Source organism: Schistocerca cancellata, chromosome 4 (assembly GCF_023864275.1).
Source record: "Schistocerca cancellata isolate TAMUIC-IGC-003103 chromosome 4, iqSchCanc2.1, whole genome shotgun sequence".
Taxonomy (NCBI): domain Eukaryota; kingdom Metazoa; phylum Arthropoda; class Insecta; order Orthoptera; family Acrididae; genus Schistocerca; species Schistocerca cancellata.
The window spans coordinates 769,184,672-769,201,905 of NC_064629.1; the positions used below are offsets into that span (position 1 = coordinate 769,184,672).

The window sequence follows — 17,234 nt, forward strand, 5'->3', positions numbered from 1 at the left end:
CTGTCAGTGTGATCATGTGATGTATCTGACCCCAGGAATGTGTCAATAAAGTTTCCCCTTCCTGGGACAATGAATTCACGGTGTTCTTATTTCAATTTCCAGGAGTGTATGATGTTCAGTATGCAGCGGTGCACCTGAGTATTATTAGTAACTAAGCTCTAGTCCTTAGACCTAGTTACACAAATGCGAATAGGACTCGTTGACAACTCCTTTCCCACTCAAACCCTTCGCGGTCACGTCTTTGAGTCAAATCTGTCTTCACTGTGAAGCCTATTCTGGAGACACATCAGCTGCTCTACTCCTCTTGCCAGTAGTATTACTAAATGTTGGAAAATACGCCGAATATGTTTGGCAGCTGTGTGAACGACGAGTTACTTCCTGGATGGCACAGAATTATCCAGCTAAGTTCACTTGATCTATTCGTATCATTTTCATCGAATAACCTGAGTGATTTGCATATAAGGTGCCAAATAATGTTACGAACTTATGGTTTTCAGTCCGGGAAAGTCGTTCCACGTCGAAATTGCAATTAATTTCGTCTTTTACGTTGCGATTTAGCTGTCGTAACTACCGCAGATGCAATAAGGGTGAGACAAATGCGGTTGCTCTTCGCTGGCTCTGAGGTAATGTGGTCGCTTTTGAAGCAAAGAATGCTTTGCCTTGCGCTACCAGTCTCACTGAAGGCCAGATATTTATCAGTTTTGTGACAGAGCTACAGGCAGTCGTACATAAAAATCAATAAGGAAATCTTAGTCATGTTATTTCTGAACAGCCACATTTCTGTATTACTCGAGAGTGACATGGGACAGGGAGTAAACATACCAGTAAAAAGTCTTCAGTGGTGTTGAGCCACAGACATACAATACTTTTTAAAAGAGTATACCTCCTTTTGGCTGTGTTACTATGTTTATCTCCTGTACTATCTATATTTCGGCTTTTATGCCATTATCAAGACCGTTACTATGCCATATCTATTAGGACAGTCCAAAGCAGGTAAACAAGACTCTTGTCTTGTTTACCTGGTTTGGACTGCCTTAACAGATATGACATAATGATGGTCTAATTACTTTTAGCAGTGTACTTGATAATGGCATAAAAGACGAAATATAGGTATTATAAAAGATAAATACAGTACTGCACATCAAATGGCGGTTTACTCTTTTAAAAAATAAACATAGACCGTTTCTAAGTCGAGTGTATGTAATGTCTTGATAATTCATACTAACATAGGCTTATTCGTGTTACAGATCCCTTACGTTTCATTACAACAGACTTTCTGTGATTGGTTTCTGCGGTTTGCAGCATTTCATTAGCATTAGTACAGTGTGTAACCTAATAGCATTTTCCATTATTTTACATCAGAGACACATTAATCATCAACACTCTATTCCCTTACATTATCTAAAACAGTCTGAAAAACCGAGCGAGATGGTTCAGTAGTTGGCACACTGGACTCGTATTCGGAAGGACGACGGTTCAATCCCCCGTCGTGCCTTCCTGATTTAGATTTTCGTTGATTTCCCTAAATCGCTCCAGGCAAATGCCGTTGTGATTACTTTGAAAGGGTACGGCCGACTTCCTTCCCCGTCCTTCCCTAATCCGATGAGACCGATGACCTCGCAGTTTGGTCTCTTCCCCCAAACAACCCAACCCAGTCTGACAATGTTCAGGTATTTTAGCGATTCAATTCTTATACAATTCTATTGGAATCGAGTGAAAGATGTTGTCAAACTACGTTTGAAGTGCATTTTCATCTAGAAAGGTATTTCCCTGACATTTGTTCGATATGGAGTAAGAATCTTCAACATTTGAGGGTGTAAGGCCAAAGAATAAGTGTGTGAGGGATGACTTTTTAAAACAAGTTCCTGGGTAGTTGTGTTGGTGGCACCTTTGAAGTGCATTATCTTATAGTAGAAACACGTGACGAAATATTGTAAGTTGTTTTCCTTACACTGCGAAAACGTATTTTCGTCATTTTTCCGTTGCTTCAAAATTCATGGAGCTGTGTTCCGTCTATGCAACTAAATGAAAGGCAGTTTGCATTGTGTCACGTTTCACTTCTTTTATTTATGAAGCATCTTCAGCGGCCTGTAATACATGTTTCTTTTTATATATACAATAAATGTATTATGTAGTAGTCATATTATGTTACTGTGCGAAATTTTGTCATGTTTCTTTCTTGTTTTTCAAATTAGAAACAACTTATGTGGCACAAATTTCTTGTGGCTAAATTATGGTTTGGCGTTTCAGTGTTATTAGCCCATATTTCTGGTCCTGGAAATGTGTTCATTCAGTCCCCATGCTCCAGTTGACCGATTTCCGGCGTTTTCACACCCACATTTATTACTATAGATTACTTGTGCTTTTCATTTTGTGATTAACATGTGTGTGTTCACAGTGGGTAGTGTTGCCAGCTGTCGTTGTGTGTGTATCTTTCGACTTTTGTTTGTGCCACATGTTTGGTTTTATAATTTTCATTTGTTTTCTGTGTGTGTGTGTGTGTGTGTGTGTGTGTGTGTGTGTGGTTTGTTATGTGTTAATATGGCTTTCCTTGTGAGGGCCTTTTTTTAAAGTGGGTATTCACTTTAAATAAAGCCTTCACAACGAACGACAAATTCAATTCATACGCGCACACATACACAAACAAACACACACACACACACACACACACACACACACACACACACACACAAACAAACAAACAAAACAAATGAGAAATATCAAACCACACTCACAACACAAACAAAAGTCGAAAGATAAACACACAGCGACAGTTGGCAATATACACTATAAACACACACATGTTAATCACAAAATGAAAAGTGCAAGTGATCTGAAGTAACAAATGCCGGTGAGAAAAGGAGGGACATCGGCCAACTGGAGGACGGGGACCAAATGAAGACGTCTCCAGGACCGCATGGACTAACAACACTGGAAACGATAATTTAACCACACGAAATTCGTGCTACAAATTTGTTTATAACCTGAAAAACAAGAGAAAAACATGATAAAATGTAACATACTAATATACTGTAACTACCACATCATAAATTTATTATACGTATAAAAGGAAACATGTATTACAGGCCACTGAAGGTGCTCTGTAAGGAAAAGAAAGCGAAACGCGTATGGGAAAGAACGAACTGCCTGTCATTTAGTTGCATAGGCGAAACATACCTCCATGAAGTGTTTTATTTGTTAGCAACAAAATTTACGACCGGTACGCCCCGGGGGGAGGAGATTGTATTGCGCAAAACCCTTTTTGAGGCACCGGATGGAATGTATTATGTTGAGACCTCTCTTTTCCCGAGTATTGTATTTCGTTAGGTCTCAGGCATTAATTTCTTCTTAAGAAGTTAGCATATGTTGGCTTTCGGGTCGTGCCCATTCAACCATCTCAGTAATGGCAAAACGATACGAACGCATGTGAGAGTCGATTTTCTTGTCAGTTACGACGATACGAACGAAAGGACAACACAACAGCCTGTCACGAGTGAAGAAAACCTCCGACCCGGCCGGGAATCGAACCCGGCCCCTTCGGATAGCAATCAGCCACGCTGATCACGCTCATCACCACTAACAATCCTGCATAGGAATTTTCAATGAGCCATCTGATGAAGTTCAACCAAAAATGCAGCAATAGTCATCCCATGACTTTTGTTTCATTGAATTAGAGAAAGCAGTGCTCCTACACCCGAATTATGAACCTTTACTACTGAATTCAAATGTCGCACGACGTTTAAATGCTCGCAGATAATCACATATATCTGTTATCCAGACTTCCTGAATGTGGAAAGTTAACCATAGAAGAACAATCTTTCTTGAAACAATAAAATCCTTTTCTGACTTGTCTTCCCAAAAGCGCACGTTCCACGGACAGTGCAAAGGTTTCGACTTGCCTCTCACGCCTTCACTCCTCTATTAAACACATAGCGAATAATATGTAGCAAATGTTACAGCTTTTCCATTTGCGATTCAATTTTACATCTCTCGAACAGTGTTAGTAAGTTTCAGGCATACAAAATCCAATAAGTAACTGCAAGATAAATACCAGAGTTGCAAATGAGAAAATGGCAATTGAAATACACTCACAGCACCGAGCACCGTTCGTCTGACCGGACGGCGTCTGGCGTTAGGCGGCGGATGACGTGTAGCTGCTGGCCACTGTAGGGAAACTCTCGAGCGTGAACCATTCTGACCCTTACGCAACCACGAGCTGTTTGGAGGAATTACTTCTGGAAGTTTTTGCTATTACCGATGGGTTAGACAGTGAAGCGATATATCTGTGAGGTTCCATCAGACATAATTTCAGCAGACACCAGAAATACGATTTAAAAAAATTAGACATCGAGGAGTCTCGAAGCCTCTACTTTATACCTGCATTACACAACAACTATAATTTTTTTCTTCATTTTGTTCGTCGTCACTCTTGTCATTTGGTATGGGGGGACTTCATGAGACCCCTTGCATCTCATCGTTGAATATTTCACTAAGTTTTCTTTTTTATTTTTCACTACAGAGGATAGCTAGCTCTCTGACCGAACGCGCCGAGCAACCATGCCAGCGTCACTAGGCCACTAACACATACAGCTCCGAAACGGCTCACGAAGAACAATTATGCTTCCTCCATGCACCTCCATATCCTACAATGTTGCTAGAGCGTGCATATATCCGGCCTCTTTTCCCTGTGTGTGTGTGTGTGTGTGTGTGTGTGTGTGTGTATGTGTGTGTGTGGCGCGCGCGAAATGCTACCGTTTTTGTGGTTGGAGCTCCGTATTTGAGGTAGATGGGTAATACACTACTGGCCATTAAAACTGCTACACCAAGAAGAAATGCAGATGATAAACGGGTATTCATTATACAAATATATTATACTAGAACTGACATGTGATAGCATTTTCACGCAATTTGGGTGCATAGATCCTCAGAAGAACCACCTCTGGCCGTAATAACGGTCTTGATACGCCTGTGCATTGAGGAAAACAGAGCTTGGATGGCGTTTACAGGTACAGCTGCCCATGCAGCTTCAACACGATATCACAGTTCATCAATAGTAGTGACTGGCGTATTGTGACGAGCCAGTTGCTCGGCCACCATTGACCAGACGTTTTCAGATGGTGAGAGATCTGGAGAATGTGCTGACCAGGGCAGCTGTCTAGCATTTTCTGTATCCAGAAAGGACCTACAGGACCTGCATTATGCGGTCGTGCATTATCCTGCTGAAATGTAGGGTTTCGCAGGGATCGAATGAAGGGTAGAGCCACGGGTCGTATCACATCTGAAATGTAACGTCCACTGTTCAAAGTGCCGTCAATGCGAACAAGAGGTGACCGAGATGTGTAACCAAAGGCACCACATACCATCACCCCGGGTGATGCATCAGTATGGCGATGACGAATACACGCTTCCAATGTGCGTTCACCGCGATGTCGCCAAACACGGATGCGACCATCATGATGCTGTAAACAGAAATTGGATTCATACGAAATAATGACGTTTTGCCATTCGTGCGCCCAGGTTCGTCGTTGAGTACACCATCGCAGGCGCTCCTGTCTGTGATGCAGCGTCAAGGGTAACCGTTGCCATGGTCTCCGAGCTGATAGTCCATGCTGCTGCAAACGTCGTCGAACTGTTCGTGCAGAGGGTTGTTGTCTTGCAAACGTCCCCATCTGTTGACTCAGGGATCGAGACGTGGCTGCACGATCCGCTACAGCCATGCGGATAAGATGCCTGTCATCTCGACTGCTAGTGATACGAGGCCGTTGGGATCCAGCACGGCGTTCCGTATTACCCTCCTGAACCCGTCGATTCCATATTCTGCTAACAGTAATTGGATCTCGACCAATGCGAGCAGCAATGTCGCGATACGATAAATCGCAATCGCAAGGCTACAATCCGATCTTTATCAAAGTCGGAAACGTGATGGCATACATTTCTCCTCCTTATACGAGGCATCACAACAACGTTTCACCAGGCAACGCCGGTCAACTGCTGTTTGTGTATGAGAAATCGGTTGGAAACTTTCCTCATGTCAGCACGTTGTAGGTGTCGTCACCAGCGCCAACCTTGTGTGAATGCTCTTAAAATCTCATCATTTACATGTTACAGCATCTTCTTCCTGTCGGTTATATTTCGCGTCTGTAGCACGTCATCTTCGTGGTGTAGCAATTTTAATGGCTAGTAGTGTATTATCTTCATTTGCTCATCGTAAAGCCTGTGGGCTGTTTGCTCTTGAGTCGTTACATTATGTTAGTTGTTCCATAAGTTGCATGTCACTGAGGAACTCCTGTGCTAGCACAAGGCAGTCGCGCCCAGTGTAAGGGTGGACAGAGGCTGTGTATTCCAGATGACGAGAGGTGTGACGTGTACCCTAACTTTTCTTGATGAGTCTTTGTATAGAGTGGGCAATAGAGACCTGGATCGAGGGTTGATTTAGTTCATCGTGAAGGTCTCTAACCCTAACCAACCTGGGTGCATGTAGGATTATGAAGAGGCAGCGGTTTTGCTGATTTTGAATGGGCTTGAGGTTTGAGATACTGCTTTTCCCCCACGTAGAGCACCTGTTGAGTACTGCTCGAAGGACCGTTTCTCAGTATAGATGAAGCTTATTGCATGGCTGCTTGTTTGTACTTGTCAGTGACGGTTGGAGTTGGTCGAAGAACCGTAAAATCTTCTGTCGTTTGCCCTAAATGTGAAGGTTAAATAGTAGCTTAGCGTCAAGTATGACACCAAAGTACTTGAAATGGATAGCCCAAGAGATTTCTCAGTCATTAAGGATCCGTCAGTTGCATAGCAGTGGATGCTTCTGAGTAAAAATTATTGCTTTGGTGGCATTGAGAGATATAATTGGTGCATCGCTCAATGAATGTCAGTTGCCCTTGTAAGCGTGAGACAGCTGCAGTCACTCGTCGACCACTGGTGAGAAGGGCCGCGTCATCTGGGAACTGAGCAAGTACCACGTACGGTAAGATCGGGAGATTGTTTACATCTATGAACAAGAACAGTGGTAAGAGGACTGACCCCTGTGGAATCCTGGCGGCAAGCTGTTTGAGGCTGGAACGTTGCTCATCGATTTTTACCAAAGAGTCTCTAATGCTGAAGTAAACTATCGGTAAGTGGTATACAGTAATCTGGTAAAGTTCGTCGGTTCCAGAGCTTGAGCAGTAATTTATTCTTCCAGACTCTATCAAAGGCTTTCAGCACATGCAGATATTTTCCCACAGTATAGCTGGAGACATTTAAATTATAAGCTTTGTATTCTGAGACGCAGAACAGCTCCAGATCACCCGACAGTGTGGGCTGGAATGCAGACCGGTCCAGGCGAAAAATGTCATTTTCCAAGACAGACTGTTCTGATTTGCTTGTGTATGATTCGTTCGAGGATCTTCGATAGTGTCGGCAGCAGGCTAATTGGTCGGTACTTGGCAGATAGTGTGGTGTCCATTCCTGGTTTTGGTGATGGTACGACTTGAGCTACCTTCCATTCGGATTTGAAGTACCCTAGCAGCATTTAGTTTTTGTAGATGCGTATAAGCAGTATCGGTGGCTTTCTTGGGAGATGCTTCAATTGCTCGTCAGTTATCCCATCTGCACCAGGAGTGGAATCATTTTCTATTCGGTTGATGAACATCTTCACTTCTGCTGGTGTAGTGAGCTCGAGTATTGGGAACCTAGCTGTATCTCGAATTTTTGTGCCTGACGTCTACTCTTATCTGCTTCTTCATTGGTCTTGTTCAGTGGCAAGTTGTTTTGTGTCTCATGTGCGGGAAAAGATTTCGGCATAGACCAGTGTGTAATACTGCTGGCCAGCAGGGTTCTGAATGGCTACCCTTGGAGTATTCGTCCTGCGCAACGACCTCACGACGATCCATTCATTCCGCAATTGCAGCATTAAGGTGGCCATTTTGAACTTAGAATTCTGAGGGATGGTTAGTTATATTGGCCGACTTAAGTGAATGACTGAGTAAGTCTCTTCGGCGTCCAGTTGGCGGCCTGGTTTTATGTCTGAAACTATGTGTCGACTCACCTTACTCAATTCCTAAAAGCTAACTAGCACACAAATAGATTGTGCAAAGTTCTATCATCTGCTTCAAATCGTGCCATATGCTATATAAATCTAATCATCACAACGCTTTTCAGCTTGTCAGTTACTGGGTAAATTCACGTAAGATGGCAGCCAACTCTTTGAAGTACATTTAAGTAAAGTATAAATATAAGGAATCACCTTTCTGTTAAATCATTGTGCAACACGAGCTATTTTCTAAGAAATCAGTGAATTATTTCTCATAAACGTGAACTCATATTACAATCTCGCGCTGGAAATATGTTCATACTACTCGTTACAAAACCAAACCTCTATCGTCGTAAACGTAATCCAGTACGATTCACACAGAACAGACTTACACTTCTGTCACTTTTAACATGGGAGAACTGAAGATGTTATACACTAAAGAGCCAAAGAGACTGGTACAAATCCCTAATATGATGTAACGCTCTCATGAGCACGCAGAAGTTCCGCAACACGACGTGGCATGGACTTCACTAATGTCTGAAATAGTGCTCGAGGGAAATGACACCATGAATCCTGCAGGGCTTTCCATAAATCCGTAAGAGTACGAGGGGGTTCAGATCTCTTCTGAAAAGAACGTTGCAAGGCATCCCAGATATGCTGAGTAATGTTCATGTCTGGGTAGTTTGGTGGTCAGCGGAAATGTTTAAACTCAGAAGAGTGTTCCCGGAGCCACTATGCAGCAATTCTGGACATATGGGGTGTCGCATTGTCCTGCTGGAAGTGCCCAAGTCCGTCGGGCACAATGGACATGTATGAATGCAGATGATCAGGCAGTATGCTTACGTATGTGTCACCTGGCAAAGTCGTATCTAGACGTATCAGGAGTTTCATATCACTCCAGCTGCACACGCCCCACCCATTACAGAGCCTCTACCAGCTTGAACAGTCCCCTGCTACCATGCAGCGTTCGTGAATTCATGAGGTTGTCTTCATACCCGTACACTTCCATCCGCTCGATACAATTTGAAACGAGACTCGTCCGATCAGGTAACTTGTTTCCAGTCATCAACAGCCTAATGTCAGTATTGACGGGCCCAGGCGAGGCGTAAATCTTTCGGTCGTACAGTCATCAAGGGTACACGAGTGGGCCTTGGGCTCCGAAAACCCACATCAATGATGTTTCGTTGAATTGTTCGCACGCTGACACTTGCCGATTGCCCAGCATCGAAATCTGCAGCAAATTGCGGAAGGGTTGCACGCTGAACGATTCTCTTCAGTCGTCGTTGGTCCAGATCTTGCAGGGTCTTTTTCCGGCCCGCAGCAATGTCCGAGATTTGACGTTTTACCGGTTTCCTGATACTCACGGTACAATGAGTGAAATGATCATATGGCAAAATCCCTCCTTCTTTGCTACCTCGGAGATGCTGTGTCCCATCGCTCGTGCACTGACTATAATACCACTTTCAAACTCTCTGAAATCTTGATAATCTGCCATTGTAGTAGCAGTAAACGACCTAACAACAGCCCCAGATTCTTCTTGTCTTATATAGGAGTTGCCTACCGCAGCGCCGTCTTCTGCCTGTTTACATATCTCTGTATTTGAATACTCATGCCTATACCAGTTTCTTTGGCGCTTCAGTGTAGGATGAAACGAGCTTAAAATTATGCCGAAAACATTTTCCAAGTGATCAGTAACTCACAATCTCCTAAAGCCTACACCACTGCATGTGACTGTACAGAAGGGCATCAGTGCACGGAACAATACAAATGAGTGATCTGAGTAACATCAAACTGTAAAACATTCTTCAACACAGCGCATAAATTAGAATAATCTTACCAGTCATCATACATACTGTAATGGCTGTTAAAAACCACGGCTGGCCGTAAAACAAAAGTTGATTAATCAAAACAGCATGCTCCTCAAGCTTAAGTGTAGAAAGCAGACATGTCTTAGCACTTCAAGACATTGAAAAACGAACGTAATGAAGCTCCCTGACGACTGTGGAGCTACTTTAATGCGACTGTGATCTGACAGTAATGGCTGACTTCCTTGCGAACAAGGAACAACGTGGCATTCTCAACCATTCAAGAACGTAATTGACCGATGGCCAACAGCTTAGCATAGACTGATTTTTGGATGCAGTGGCTGAGCAAAGTGTTTGCTGATGTATGAGAATCCATGTATATTGAAGTTAGCTACGTCAGTATCTTAGAGATAGCTGTAAAATAAATATTACTGTTCTTTAAAATGGGAAATAGGTGCGGAAATTAAAGAGCCAACAAACATTTGATCTTTCGAGAGGCTTTGCGTGATAATGGCATTAATATAATTGCACTTGTACTTGAGAAAGAGGGACCTATGGCTGCCACAAGCAGATTTAGTACGAGGCCGCTTGCTATGGCGATCATGTGGGTGTATAATGTCACTTTACATTAGGTACTTCGTACTTGATATGACAACAGTATGAAGAAATTCCGTCTAACCAACCCAAGAACAAATTATCGCTCACCTCTCCATGAAGCAATTTTTTAATCGTATAAAAGGAATTTTTCTTTCTGTAAGGAGGCTCCTGAAGTGTGTCACGGTGACTCAATTTTACGCACAGTCTTTCAACCGTGAGTGTTGAGAATGTTAACTTCCTTGGCTTATCAGGAGACATATAATTACTTTGCATTTTACATTTTTTTAAATTACCATATTACAATAACTTAGATGAAAGCTGAATCTGAGCGAATTCTGCTTACGTAAAGTTTTATGGAGGGGGAGCGGGCCGGTGGATGAAGAATTTCGTTTTCCCTGGCCCTCATCTCAGGCTTCTCATTTCTAACCATGTCACGATGTACTGTGTAGAGTTATATGCGTTACTGACAGTTACGGAGCATACGAGTAGTGATCACCACAATAGATCTGTCGGCCACGGTTCTCTCACTATCTTCTGAGCAATCCATCTGGTATACAGGATGTATCACAATTAACAGCGAAAACTGGCGCGAGTGAAAGTGTAACACAACAGAAGCAAAAATTTTTCCTTGCACGTGATTCCCAAACGAGTCATCTGTGAGGTAATTGCCGCTGTGTGGATATGAGCCACCTCTGAGTACTGTTTTAAATATTGTCGTAGTTAGAACAAACTTATCTGAAATGTAAACTTTTCGTATTAAGTCCATATCTATGTGGGTTCCAATTTCACCCACTATCTAACTTAACAATAAATACAGTACATTACGTGTCACTATTTAACTGTACACCCGTACTTGCGAAAGGAAGCGTTGCGCGTGTAATCATAGTATTTGAAAGCAGTACTGCACTCGTATCTGCAGTGTTACAAATCCTTTTCAAACCCTGTGATCATCTCGTAAATCTTGACAGGGCTCTACATTTCACTGCTCCGCTATTAACCGGAGCGATGTCCTCTTCACTTTCGAGATATCGTCAGATAGAAAAAAAAAACAGATGACTGAGGTCACGTGATCTTGGAGGCTAAGATACAAGTCTTGCTTGGCATATCCATCTTGGACCACACCGGCGAGTTAAATATTGTCTTATATCAGTAAAAAAAATCCACTCAAAGAAAGAGGAAAGAAAGAAAATAGATGCACCACGAAGGAATTACCCGAATGGGACGGAAACCGGTAGATGTGATGTACATGTGCACACCAACATATTATAATTTCAGAAAAGTTGTACAATGTAATTAGGAGGAATCTCATTGATTGGTGTAGAACTGTGTCTAGTGATGAGTTCCGCTTCGAACTGTTCTCCGATGACCAACAAAGACGTGTCTAGAGACGTCCTGGACAGCGATGGAACAGCAACCTGACTGTAGCCCGCCATACGGTCCAACAACCAAGCGAAATGGTCTGTGATGTCATTTAATTTCATAGCAGGACTCATTTGGTTCTCATCCGTGGCATCCTTACAGCGTAACTGTACGTCGACGATATTCTATGCCCTGTTTTGTTGCCCTCGGTGGCAACCCATCCTGGGATTACATTTCAGCAAGATAATGCCCGTCCGTACACGGCGAGATATTCTACTGCTTGTCTTCGTGCTTACCAAACCCTAATTCGGCCAGGAATGCTGCCGTATCTCACCTCAATTGAGAACATTTGGACCATTGTGGGCAGGGCCCTCCAATCAGCTCGGGATTTTGACAATCCAACGTGCCAGTTGTACAGTTGGTACGATATCACGATAACTGCTTGCATGAGAGACAGAGCTGGATCAACGCATTATTGACGTGCTCAGTTTGTGCAGCTCTTTATCTTGAATAATTACCCAGATTTTCTGAAAGTGCAAGCATTTATTTGTCTGTACATGAGCATTTCTTCTCCATGTTTCCGTCCCATTTGTATAATTTCTTCGTGGTGCGTTTATTTGTTTATTTATTTTTGGGTGCGTATTCACCTATTTTGCAACTGAATTGGTACCTGTAAAATTACCGCACTGTAAGGCATGTTGCAGCAACACTTTTGTAGGTGAAAAGATTACGAAAATTATAGCAATCACTTAGTGTAGAAATCTCGTACAAACAGAGCGAGGTGTTACGGTGGTTGACACTGGCTTCACATTTGGGAAGTTCAGGTCCCTTTCAGACAAGCCAGATTAAGGACTTCGTGGTTTCCTAAAATCATCGAAGTGAAATATTGGGATGATTCCTTAGTCAATTTCGAGGTTGCACTCTGTCACTAATGACCCTGTCGTCGACGGAATCATTAATCCCAATCTTCCTTCCCTCCATGCTTCGTTGGCAGACCACTGTAGTGCTTGGTATATCTGATGTCTCTTCTAGGCCTCCTGCCCTGACAGCTCACTCAAGACCCAGACCATTTTACCAGAGAGTTTACTATCTATCTGATTCCATAGCTCACCATATCGTAAATATCACACGTCTCGATTGAAGATTTCCCTTTTATTCTCAGCCACAGACCCAGTATATTAATTTGCTTTCGAGATGATACCAGGTTCCATTCACCCCCCCCCCCCCTTCCCCACCACCACCACCATTACCACCACCACAGCTCAATCTACGAGTAGTTTCTTAGTGCATCTGGTCGGGTTTGGCATGATGTAACAATGTGGGCATTGATTTGTGTCCCGCCTCCTGCGTCTCTTCGAAGAGGATTGACATAAACACCTTCAAAATTCCAGTGGCAGTTTACTTTTTTTCTTGTCAGCTCAAATTCTCGTAAAAAATCACTGCCAGGACCTATGACTAATATCAGCAAACTACACGGGATCAGAGGTAGAGGGCCTTGCGTGGAACACCTCCATCTCTTCATGGACTGTACAGCCCTATGAAAGCATTAAAGAATGCATCGCTCTACATTGTATCCCTTTATGATCATGGGCTACAACGTATCTATTCTTAAGCGATCATATTGTCAAGACGTAGCCTTTATTATAGACCGTCCGCTATTATATATCTAAAATTACACCAACTGGTAGAGACCGAAAGTATCTAGAGCAGCCACAGCTTTGCAGAATATTAGAATATATGTTTTGCTAGCAGAGTTGACTGAGAGATTGGGAACAAAATGAGATATTTACAAACGGGACAAAATAAAGTGTTTTGTCCATCATAGATGAAAGATTTTTGTCAAAAAAATTTATTCGCCGTTTAACTTCACAGAAAGTTCTATGTGCTGCCTAGATGTGGAGCCGAGTTTCTGCCCCCTCACTGTCATATTTTGTTCAAATTCTACGCATCCGGCTTATCGGCGTCTCGATACGAGACTGTATCCGTAAGAACGCCGTTAATAATACGTATATTGTTGTGTCTGCGGTAGCAGAGGCCAAACGCGAACGATATTCCTCAGTCTGTTTTTATTAGGAAAGACAAAAAAACAAGAACATTGCTGATGTCGAAAAAGTAGTCGAAAGAAAACACAATTTAAGCAAGAAACAAAGTATGGATCTCACTTCGGATCGTGTAACAGTAGAACAACAGAATGTTTTCCTCGTTAAGTCTTTCGCTCGAGAAAGTCCATCAAGGGAAAGATGGCAACAAAACTACTAGGGAGGGGTCGACAGCGCATTACCACAAAACTGTCGAGGGAGATCAGACGAGCGTTACACGACACTCTTGGGTCACAGTCCGAAGCTGCCACTCCTGACGATCCGGGACTACCATCAGATGAAGCGTGTGGATGTTCCGGTCGGGGTGACATCCCTACAAGTCCGGGCGGCGTGTCTAACTACGTTCTAGCCTTTTTTTGTGGGAGGTTGAAATACAGCTCCACCGGTGGCTCACGGTCTTACTGTCTTGGTGGATAGTAAAATTGTTCCATTTGACAATGATGTCATTCCAAAGACATCACTAGAGTGCACGTTGAAGGTGTGGCGGTCGGACTTGTAGTCCCATACCACCCTCCGACGGTGGACGGTTCAGGTCATAGGCAAATGTTAAGTAACTACGAAGGACATTACGCATCAACAGTGGTGGTTTACGATGGTCGATACCCATCGAGTGGTCAAGTCAACACTAATGCTTCATCAGTGGCCGTAACAGTGCTATCGTTAGCCATGGTCAGAATCGGAGTCCTCAAGGGTGGTGAGAGGAACAGGGTGTCTGTGCCAGTGCTGGGGAGACGTTGTGCCAATGTTTTGTAAGCCCGCGACCGGGTCGCGTATGGCTTCTGCTTTGACATAGAGACTCCTTATCTTCTCCGCATGGACGTTTTGAGAGTGGCCATGTCCGTTTCCTCGTGGAGGGTAGCTTCCCTCGTGAGGGGAGGGGCATGCAGGTTCCACAGAAGCACCTTATTCTGCAGGCGCAGGAGGGTCTGCATCCGGGAGGCACTAATCGTAGCACACGCAGTGAAGCCATGGGTGAGGGAAGGGTGGACAACCATCCGGTACAGCCGGAGCTTGGTGTCGAGATTGTTCCCTGCTGGTAAACATTGGGTACAACGCTTTTATCAGCTTGAGTCCTTTTTGGGTTACATATTCTGCATAGCGATGGAAGAGCAGTTTTTTATCCATCCGGACACCTTGGTATTTGGTTCAAATGGCTCTGAGCACTATGGGACTTAACTTCTGAGGTCATCAGTCCCCTAGAACTACTTAAACCTAACTAACCTAAGGACATCACACACATCCATGCCCGAGGCAGGATTCGAACCTGCGACCGTAGTGGTCGCGCGGTTCCAGACTGTAGCGCGTAGAACCGCACGGCCACAGCCACCGGCTGGTATTTGGTATCAGAGGACCATGAAACCTGGACGTCTGCAATAGCTCCGGCTGTACCGGATGGTTGTCCACTCTTCCCTCACCTAAGGCTCCACTGCGTGGGCTACGATTAATGCCTCCCGGGTGCAGACACTCATGCGCCTGCAGAATAAGGTGCTTCTGTGGAGCCTGCATGCCCCTCCCCTCACGATGGTAGGTACCCTCCACGAGGAAACGGACACGGCCACTCTCACAACGTCCATGCGAGAGAAGACAAGGCGTCTTTATGTCAAAGTAGAAGCCCTACGCGACACGGTCGCTGGCTTACAAAACATTGGCACAACGCCTCCCTAGCACAGACACACAGTTCCTCTCACCACCCTTGAGGACTCCGATTCTGACCATGGCTAACGATAGCACTGTTACGGTCACTGATGAAGCGTTAGTGTTGACTTGACCACTCGATGGGTACCGACCATCGTAAACCACCACTGTTGATACGTAATGTCCTTCGTAGTTACTTAATATTTGCCTGTGATCTGAACTTCTACCGTCAGATGGTGGTATGGGACTACAAGTCCCCCCCCGCCACATCTTGAACGTGCACTCCAGTGATGTCTTTGGAACGACATCATTGTCGAATGGAACAATTTTACTATCCACCATCTGCTTTCATTTCACTCACTGTGATGAAGGCACCCCCGTATCTGTGTTCTGTCATGCGTGATGCCTATGTTGCAGGTGGACGCGATGCATGCCGCATATATGAAATTAAGGTACGACGTCTTTATGGCTACAACCTCAGTTTTACCTTGTTTATGAAGTAAATGGTGGAAAACACAGGGGGGGGGGGGACAGTACCGCCTGACTCAGCCATTACTGTATAAGCACGTTTCAGCGTTTCAGGGATAAATGCTTTAGGATGTGCCACAAGCTCGTCGAACCGAAGGGACTATTGACGAGTTCTCGATGCAGTATGAGAAAGCGACTAATTGACTGTACAGTTACTGTTAAAATTTTCTGTTAATGTTTCTTAAGTAGCGAATAGCCCTCATGCGCTTCATAAGAGACTGTATGGAATACCACACTGTTTAAGTCAAATTTTGTGTGTATTATACTACTGAGACTTTTTATTATCTATGCTTCAGACGTACTCTTCTGAAAGGCAGCTTGTCATGCTCTTATCGTGGGTGTAGCCTAGTGTTCACCTTATAGTGTTTATTCACTTTAAAGAGGAATATACAGCGCGAATATTAACTTAAATAAGTGGTTACAAACTTTTTATTTTAAAAAGAACTATCCGTTTTTACAAGGATATGACTTATGCATTCACGTACGATCTGGTGGTGCTCTTTTCAGTTTCCTTTGTAATCGAAGTTGCCACTTCCTTATCACATGTGTTCAATGTGACCTCCACTGGACACACGACAAACACCCAAGCGGTAGTCAAACTCTTCCCATATATTTGCGAGGATGTCCGGCGTTAGTGCAACCTTGCTGTAGCTATGCGGGGTTTATGGAAGGGACGGTGCATAGGTGGAGTCTTTCACTAAATTACACCAAACATCGTATACCGTAATACCAGGTGACCTTGGAGGCCAATAGTCCACGGTGAGATCTATTGCTGAGGCAGTTCATCGTTAGGAAACACTCTTGCATGCAGGTTCCAGAGCTTTGCGCTTCGTCTCGTTCAAAAATTACATCTTCCGATTGTCCTCGAGACTGAGGAAAGAGCCATAACTCCAACATATCCAGGTATGTGACTCATGTAACCATCTTCACCACAATGAGGAACAGGTCGCAAATCTTTTTCTCGGGAAATGGCACGAAACACATGATATTTTGAGGGCGATCTGTGGACTTCCCCTTGCATAAACTACCAGTCTCTTGAACCTACAGCTGTCATCGTCGAAAGCTTCGGCTGTAAGACGTGCAGTGTCCCACATCACATGAAAATCACGTCGCACAACTGTAACTGAATTGCAGCTGCCGTACAGGAGATCGTAAACCATCATTTGTTGTTGTGCTATCCTCAGTCTCTAGTCAACGGCC

At 43.8% G+C, this 17,234-nt stretch overlaps 1 protein-coding gene across 1 annotated transcript in view; it reads left to right on the forward strand.

Moving 5' to 3' along the window:
• LOC126183736 (uncharacterized) overlaps positions 1-17,234 on the forward strand; it is a 1,106,726-nt gene that overhangs the window by 1,054,154 nt on the left and 35,338 nt on the right. The window lies entirely within an intron of this gene.